This window comes from Monodon monoceros, unplaced genomic scaffold (assembly GCF_005190385.1).
Source record: "Monodon monoceros isolate NGI ecotype Baffin Bay Population unplaced genomic scaffold, NGI_Narwhal_1 Super_Scaffold_3, whole genome shotgun sequence".
In the NCBI taxonomy this organism is placed as follows: Eukaryota; Metazoa; Chordata; class Mammalia; order Artiodactyla; family Monodontidae; genus Monodon; species Monodon monoceros.
Window position 1 is genome coordinate 93748042 of NW_021703780.1, and position 9592 is coordinate 93757633.

At 42.6% G+C, this 9592-nt stretch overlaps 1 long non-coding RNA gene across 1 annotated transcript; it reads left to right on the forward strand.

The window, feature by feature from the left end:
• The first annotated feature begins 301 nt into the window (after positions 1–301).
• On the forward strand, positions 302–4651 carry LOC114907839. Its single transcript, XR_003796792.1, has 3 exons — positions 302–2325; positions 2432–2552; positions 4590–4651. It is a non-coding gene; the product is annotated as an uncharacterized LOC114907839 (long non-coding RNA).
• Positions 4652–9592: the final 4941 nt, after the last annotated feature.

The following is a 9592-nucleotide window of genomic DNA, read 5'->3' on the forward strand; positions in this document are numbered from 1 at the left end:
AAAAAGGCCACCATGCCCCAACAATGGCAGACAATAGTGAGCAAATCAAATATCTGATTTGGGGTGTTTAGAGGAAGCAGGTTCAGATTCAGACAGAACAGAATTTGACCTGGTTCGAAAACGCATTCCACAGAATGCCCTCTCCTTTGACAGACACAGGACGTCAGACATTAACTGACTCAGCACTGCCTGCATCTTTCGTCTGAACAGTTCTAAATTTTGAAATCCTGCAGTGTTATCAATCTAATGATATTTATTTTAAACTGCAATTGAGCAAAAAACAAACGAACAAAAGCTCACCACACACAGAAACCTCAACTAGTCTGGCATCATCACCAGATCAGGAAACAGGTTAGGTTAGGAGGTAAATTTTCAGACCACAGGATGATTTTTCAGATTGGAGAACTCTGAGTTGAATTCAGCCTTGCAAATATGGGCAGTCCGTAGTCTTATTTTGTCCACGTATATTGTTCTAAGCAAGTACATTCATTACGATATTATGGACATTTCACTAACATATTACATGGTGTTGTAAAAAAAAAATAATAATCTCTTGTTTCTTATAATTTCTATAACAGGGTTATCGCACATGTTTAATCTTTTCGGAACTGTGCAATCTAAGTTTTGGTAATGTGTTGCGACTCCCCCTCTTCCTCGACGTTCAAGGCAATAACCCTGAGTTAACTGGAGACTCCCTCAGTTTAAATTCCATTTTAAAACACTCTGTAAGTACAGCTTAGCAAAGAATGTATGTTCCCTGACCTTGACACAGAATCACCTCAGAAATAAATGCAGCTATAAATCTTGCAGGCATATGTCTTTCTGCCTGAGAGCTCTGTGAAGCACCAACATGTCTCTCATCACGGTTGGACCTCAGCACCCTCAAAACCCAATTAATATTTGCCCTCTCTGTTCTGCAACTTTGGTTCGACTTAAAGAATGGGATGAAAGTTCACATGGCTGGGATGTCTACTGGTTCTTAGCATCAGAGGAACAAACACATCATTCTCCAGAGTCCTGAAAACTATGTCAGCTTTTACATTTAAGCCTGGCACTGCACCATCTGGCCAGGATCTATGAAACACAAGAGTATTTTAAGTTGGGTCCATCAAAGAAACGTTTGTCAAGCACCGCTCCCCTGGGTCAGCCCTGAACTGCCTAGGAGTAGGGGGACAGAAGTGGACAGTACCCTCAGGGGACCCCAGATCTAATGGAGGACTCACAGGTAAGCAATTTTAATTCAGAGGGACAGGGGCTCTTAGGAGAGGTAGTAGCAGTGAGTTCCATGTGGAGAGCATCGCCCAGGGGGTTTTGTTTGAGCTGCTCTTAAAAGATGAAGGACTCCAGGCAGTGGTAAAGAAAAGACCGGAGGCAGGAAACAAGTAAGAGCAAGGAAGCTTTTGTATTCAGACGAATGTGGTCTGTCCCGGGACTGGAAAGCAGTTCTGTGAGGCTGGAGAATTGTATCCGGAGGCAGATGGTTTCGGGGGATGACACGTGCCTGTGTACGAGGGACCAAGTTGCCTTTATCTCTGTGCCGTGAGCGCAGGGCCTGCAAATGGGTCTCAGAAAATGTCCGTGGCATGAATGGAGTGTAATACTTCACGTACCAGAGGCTCCTAGCCTCACCTAGGACGTCACAGGTAACAGTAAATATCTACTGAGTAATTATTTATTAATAATAAGAAAGTATCAAGTCTACAGCCTCAGCAAGCGGAAGTGTAGTCTTCCAGATAAAATCTCTAAAGTCACAAAAAAGGCAATGTTTGATCCTGATGTCACAGGTTTCTAAACTATCTTTTATGGATAACTCTTACAACGGATGGTCAGCGCTACATCTGCACTTGCGTAAATAACAACTCTTTTGAGGAGCTAACCCCATGGATGAAACCAGCAGTTTTTTGCCTATTTATTTCCGTTCATGGGCTGCAGAAACCAGTTTTCAGTTACCTTTGGAAATGAATCCTAAGCACTTCTAATTTGGTAAAAACAGAAACATAATAATCAGAAAAAAACATTACATTGATCAAGCGCATTTTCTCAGACACTGGCGTTAAGGACAGATGTTGTGTTTTAGGCCCCCAGTTTCATTTGCATTTGAAAAGAAAACAGCATGTGTCCTAAACCAAGGTCAGTTAATCTCTACAATCTTTCTTCCTCCCAACTACTGTGAATGAGCATCTTCTCAGGACTCAAGTGATGGTGACTCTGGTTTCTGCTACTAAAGACATGTCTCAGCTCCGCAGATTTTTCTTTTTTCTTTTCTTTTTGGCTGTACAGTGGAACTCGGATGCATTTTAAATTAGCTTTCTCTAGGAATCAAAGGTAATCATTATTTCTCTTTATAATCCACATGAATATTCTCATTATTTTTTTCTTTTCAAGTTTAAGATTAGTTTTGAATTCCTCTTATATCTCTGCCCTCTTTCAGAGTAACCTCTGGAGACCCCAGCTTGCTCAAAAAGGATTGAGAAAATGACTCCAAAGCCTGTTCTTGCTGAGCTGACCCAAACACTTAGACGACATGGCAGCAGTCAGCCATCTCACATTCTGTAAGTTGTGGTCCAAGTATCGTTTCTGACCGTGTGCATGCTGTTTTTTTCCGTCCGGCCAAGAATAAGAAAAACTGGACCAAGGTCCTAACCCTGGCTCTGATACCCCGGAGAGCATAAGCCTTATCGCCTCATGGACTTCTGTGATCTTGAATAAGTCAAGTCCTATCTAACCTTCAGTTTCCTCTTGTGTAAAACAGGAGGAGGCTTTCCTTGATGAGATACCGTGGACATTGCATGGCGTCATGTACGTGAAAGCCTTCTTTTGTAAAGGGCTGTGCATAGATACGGTAGCACTGTTAGTCCCTGATCATCTCTCTGTTCTATCGTAATTGGCTTTCCTTTTTCCTCTTCTTTCATGGTTACTTTTTTTTTTTTTTTTTTTTTTTTTTACCTACTGTGAACCATCAGAGTTAGAAGGAATGACGTCTAGTTTGCCTGTGAAGTCAGGAACCTCTTCTCTAAGTACAACAAGCTCTGTTTCTGAGATGGGTCACTGTGGTCTCCGATGTGTCATTAACAGTCTTGGGCTTGGTGAAATTGACAGAGAAGGCTATCATTCACTCTGCAAGGCTGCTCTAGGACAGCTAGGCTCCTACCTCCCGATACATGAGCCACTCCCTGTGATTAACTTTGACAGGTTTACTCCAGGCCCACTGGCAAGCTGAAGTGCATTTTAAGTACAAATAATAATGCTGGGTGTGTCTTGAGCCACAGAATAACAGCTGATGGGAATAGAGTCCCTCAATCTTTGCTTGTGAAACACACTTGGTTTCCTTTCAAGGCTGGGATATCACAACAAAATCAACTAACAAGATCTCTCAGATCTGAACTGATATTTTGAAGTTTGGTATTTCTCAAGCTTATATCAAACACAGCACTGACCCAAAGGGCCAAGCTCATTCATCTCAGTCTACAAAGGACCTAGCATGGTGCTTCACAGCAATTTAATATTAATAACAACAATAATATCAATTATGATGATCGTTATAATTGCACCATATTATGCCTATCGCTATAGGCTTACAAAGTGCTCAGCCACCCACTGAGACAGGTCTTACTGTCCCCACTTAACAGATAAGGAAACTGAGGCTCTGAACAGTGAAGCAACTTCCCAGTGACCCACACACCAATGGGCGGATGCCTGAACTTGGGTTTCCTGGCCAGAGTCCTTTCTAACAAACTTTTCTAAACTTGCATGCAGTAGGACAAAATATTTCTGTCTACATAATCTATCTAATGGGCATTTACTCTTCTCATCATTTGACTGCAGAGGTCTTCAGCTTCCTGAAGATGAGAGAGGCCCTTCAGGGCAGGTATCAGAATCTGTTCTCAGGACTGTTTTGGAATAAGATGTGCGCGCGCTCTCTCTCTCTCTCTTTTTTTTTTCTTAATGGTACCGTGAATGATAAGGCTATCTGATGTCATTTTACCTACTACTGGATTCTTTTGGTGGTCTGAAAAAATTAAAGACTATTGTTCCCACCTCAGAGAACATGGCTTTCTAGAGCTAGAAATGTTTAACTCTTGAGAATGAATTGAAATCCACTGAATAACATACTTGGGCAGAGTGCAGCCTGTTCAGAACGAAAAACCACAAGTCATCATATTTTGATGACTCTAAGCAGATTCTACCTGTGTATAAGGTGATCGAGTTTGGCATGGGAACCTAAGCAAAGGAAATTAAACTCTGAAAAGGATCTGCTAGCACGAAAAAAATGCCACTTTCCTGGCACACAAAGGTGCAAAGCCAGTTCCCACCCCAGCTTTATCACCCGCTCCTTCTCTCTCCGGCTTTTGCCACTGCAAAGCTCTACACAGAAGCTGGATTGGGCCAGGGTCATTATCGTCTGTGTTAGCTGAAAATCTGATTAAGCTGGCCTCCTGGGGTTAGCATGAAAAACGCTAGATTTTCATTCTAGGAACTTAATTCCTCTTTCCCTCGTTTTTTGTCATGTTTGCAAATTTCATTTGCATTTTAATTTCCCATGATTTGCCACAGTCCAGACTGAGACTTGAGCTGTTGTTTCCACTCAGGTGAAAAGTCCAACCACAGCTGAGCATCTGTACTGGCATACAGTCAGGCGACTGGCCAAAGGCAAGTATCTTCTGCATCCTTTTGAGCATCCCGAGGAAGCTCTGCTACCCAGCCCGCCGATTAATTTAATGAACGGAAGAGACTTTGTCCAATGCCTAGGATGGTGTTAGCCCAGGTGGTCCTTATCACATACTAATACAATGTCCTCTCAATATTCCAAAATAAGGAGAAAGTACAGTAAAGGAGGCTTGAGATCTTGGCCTATTAGGACCTATCGAGAGGTTTTATTTGGGGAAACATCAATGCCTTCAAGTGGGGGAGAGATCCCTACTGCGAAGTACCATGATCTATTACTGAGGAAGCCAGCTTCTCCCTCGGGGCTGGATTCTCAGTGTCTTTTGGATCAAGCAGCAGAGACAGCAGTATTAATGGGGCGCCTACCTAACTCCCTTATAAAGCAAAAGAAATGACAAAAGGGAAGCAGCATAGAGGGGGCTACTATTCATGCCAAGCAGGCAAAATACTGACTCTTTGGAAAAGATCGTCTCTGTGCCTCAGTTTCCTCATCTGTAACATATAACTTCAAATGACAGTGATAAGGACTAAATAAAAGTAAAGCACCAAGAACAGAGTCGGCACAGTAGCTGTTCAAATGTGAGCCATTAGCGTTATTCTGTCACCTAAAATTAACTGGATTTTTCTGTCTGTCTTTCCTCTAGGAAAGAACTTGGAGAATCCAATCTGATCTTCCATGTGATCTCTTGTATCCATTCTCTTTCTGTACCCCATGCAATAAAGTTCGAGAATGTCAAGTAATCCACGTGCCCCTGATTTTTGTCTGGAAAAACCTGCCGGATTTTCGGATTGCAATATCAGTCCATCTCCTCTCTTGTCCAGCTATTTAGTATTGATCACTTTTGGAGCAAAGGCGCCTTAAAGCCAAAATTTCACTGCACTATCAGAGGAGCTACCTGGGAAATGACATTCAAACACACGTATAGCTTCATTTCATAGCACAGCACCTATTTCCCGACTTTGGACATAAATAAATTCGACACAGTCGCCATTGTGGCGATGTTTACATTGTTATTACTACCGGTTAGTCCCAGATATTTAAGAAAATACCAAGGACCAATTTAAATAACCTAGTTATGGCAGAAAATTTGCCAATATGAAATCTGAAATGCATTTTAGTTTATACTTCTATCTAATTTAAATCTTTTCTTCCCTAACCTGGTGCTCATCGAAATGTCACCTGTATTTACAACTCTTCCTCAGGGATTCTGATGCACATCCAGGTTTGGGAACTTTTCTTTTTTAATCCTTTCTGATAATCAACACATGCAGTATGGCGTTGGTGTAATGGTGATATGCGATGGTGATTACCTACACAGCAGAGGGTCTTCCAGAATATTAAAAAGACTCATTAAAAAAAAATTATTCAGGTTTATCACACCAGCAGCATCTACCATGCACCCAGGAAGTCATCTCTAGCTGTCTGCTAGAACAGTAAGAAGCTATTTCAAGGTCTTCTCTCAAGAGACTCTTCCAGGCTGGTACTGCGAACTAAATAAAGATGAAGCTAATTGATTGAGGCTCTGTTATTGGAGCGGAAAACACAGCACCATCTTCCGTTAAGGCTGAATCTCCATGACAACACCAGATAAGAAGCTGGGTTAATAGTTTTCTTTCCTGCACTTAGTGGGTCACAGGTCACAGCCTCTGTGGGCAAAGTGAGTTGATACATCCTTAGGCAATCATTTCAAGCTGCTCAGCAGGGCAACTCTGATTTTGTTTAGCCGGGAAGTCCTCAGAGAGATTATTTTCAAACTTTTGTTGATGCTTCTCAAGCCTTCTTGCCCAATCAGGAAGTGAAAAGTGTCAGCATAACCATTGTTTCAGTTACCACTGCTGTTAAAAATTCACCGTGATCTTATGAAGAGTCAGCCTAAATGCTAAATCCTCCTTTGCCTTGTTCTACATTGTGATGTGAGCACACTGCTTACTCTCTGTGCATCAGTCTTCTCATCTTCAAAATGGGTATAATATTAGTAACTACCTCGTAGGGTTGTTACTAGGATTAAATTAGTTCATATGTTTAACACAACACTTGGTGCATAATATAATGGTCAGTAGTTAGCTGATATTCTTAATATGAGTGTCACCAACTGATCAACAGCGGCTCAGTTCACACAGCAGCCACACGTGGCTATTTAAATTTAAATTAATTCGAATTAAATAAAATCAAAATTCTGTTCTTCAGTTGCACTGGCCACATTCCAGATGCTCAGCGGGTGCACATAACCCAGTGCCTACCCTACTGGACAGCAAAGATACAGAACACTGAAATTATCACAGGAAGTTCTACTGGACAGCTGAGCCTAGGGAAAACAAAAAGGAGAGTAAGAACTTCCTTTAGAGGAGAGAGACGTTTTGTTCTCAGCAATCTCCACTGATTGTGAAAACAGTCTCCAGGCTCTCTCTGGGAGTGGTGGGGTCCATTTCTTTGGTGGCATCTAGTCAAGAGTAGCTTACACTGTGGAGTGTGCAATGAATATTGTTAACAACAACCAAAAAAAAGCTGTTTTCCCAGAAATGGTCCTCTCTCAGTTGGGACGGTTCTCCATTCCTTTCATATACCATTTAGATTGCTCTGTATTGATTCTAAATTGCACAGTTGCACACAATTCTTGAAAAGCACGCCCGGTGGCAACTTTGTAGTCATCACATGTCTACCATGTAGCTAGCAGAGAGGATGATTTTCTTAATCGCCACCCAAGGGGAAGCGATGTGCATGTTTGCTTGTCATACCAATGTTGCTCAGCAACAGAAAAACCAAGTTAAATATTCAAAGATGTGAACACGGGCCTTTGCTCCATCTCAAGAAGCATGTTTCTGGCACTTCTCATCTGTGAATGGTCAACTGCGGAATTCTAACGTCGGCTGGAAAATTTAGTCCTTTTCCTTAGAGTTAAACTGACATATCTTATGTGTCCTATAGGCCTGGTTAGTCCCTGATATGACTGCCGGGCAGGTGCTTGGTGACTGTTTGAGAGTGAGGGAAAAATACAGGCTCAAAGCAAAAGGTGTCTATCACTTCCAGCAAGCAAAAGTTCTATCTGGATCATGAACAGTTAGTGATGTTATAAATCATCTAAAGGAGTCTCTGCTATCGATTTATATTTGGGGAGAACTTTTACTGTAAAATCAGCAGGGGAGGGGCCTCCCTGGTGGCGCAGTGGTTGGGAGTCTGCCTGCCGATGCACGGGACACGGCTTTGTGCCCCGGTCCGGGAAGATCCCACGTGCCGTGGAGCGGCTGGGCCCGTGAGCCATGGCCGCTGAGCCTGCGCGTCCGGAGCCTGTGCTCCGCAACGGGAGAGGCCACGGCAGTGAGAGGCCCGCGTGCCGCAAAAAACAAAAACAAAAAACAAAAAAAAACTAGTAGGTGAAGTTGCGAACGAGAACCAGTGTAATATACTTAACCCCAGACCAGCTCTATCAAACTGGTTGAACACGTTACATCTCCAGAGAAACCTCCCCCAGCATCTCCAATTCTCATTCCAGAACTGAAACCGCAAAAGGGCTGCATAGGCAGAGGGAAAGTAAAAACTCTCTCTTCCTATTTTTGAATTTTCTAACTAAAACAAAAACACTGATCATCTTGATTACTAGATATTGTCAACAGAGGAGTATCAATGAGTCTATGTTCCAGAAATGCAGAAGAAGATTTCTAAAAATCCACACGATTTTTAAAAATTACACCAACAACTAACAGTTACAAGCAGCTCGCCCTTATATAACGTTTCAACATTTCGTAGTTTGGTTTTATCATGTGCTCACACATACAGCATCTCATTTCGTCTTCAGGGCATCACGATGAGGCAGGTAGCATCATCCTCATATATGGATGTACAAACTACGGCTCAGGGGATGACGAGAATCGGCCAAGGTGTTAATGATGGAAATAGCTTTAGAAGTCATTCTGACCCCGTTATACCCCAGCACCCCTTCATTAAGGTTTAAGCCAAGGAGAGAGAGAGAGAGGGAAAAAAACTCCCTCGTTATAGAAGATTCCAATTATAGTGCAATCTGGAAAAAAAATTTTTGTGTGTGTCCTATAGATAATCACCAGCACTGAGAAGCCACTGGGTCACCTTATCTACGGAAAGGCAAACAGCTCAGCCAGAATGGAGAATAAAGATGGATGGCTGTAGAAGAAGGAGTGAATTATTAATACCAGATAACAACTTACGCTGTTTATCTCCCCAAGGCCAGGGGGCTGGCGCCACAGGAGATGCGTGCACGGTGTGTGATGGGACAGGATTCTGCCTTACACGTTTTTAGCTCGTGCCTTCTGACACGGTTACCGCATGGGTTGTAAAGACACTGCGTAAGTCCAGTTTAAATCCAGGCATCCTATTTTTAATCAAACGACCTTGTGAAGCTGATTAAAGAGATTAAATCAAGTCTGAAAAGAAAGGGAGAAGTTTACTGTTTTTTCATCAACGAGTCTTATTTCTAATGCAGCCTGATGAAAACCACCCCACATGATTTACGGACTGCTTACTGCTGCCAGGGTCTGGGCGTATAAAGCTGAGATAGAGCACGTTGCCGCTCCTCCAGGAGTTTATCATCCACAGGACAAGGGAGAATAACTAACCTCACCAGACCTGATACACGGATGCATAATACAAGTATGTGAAGAGGGCTCAAAGTAGCCCTTTGCTCTCATTGAGTGACAAGTGGACATTCTCACTGTGGCTTAAAGAATGAGGCAACGTGGGAGAGGGGGCTGCAGACAAAGGGATGGGAAAGGAAAATGACGAAGTGCGTGAAATGGTGGCAGCATTATGAGCGGCGCCGGGTAGCAGATCTTGAGTATTTTCCGTGCACCCACCACTATTCCAAATACTTAACGTGTATTAGCTCATTTAACCGTATTAACCTCATCAGATATGCATCATTAGGTCCGTTGTACAGATAAAGGAAGGCACAGAGAT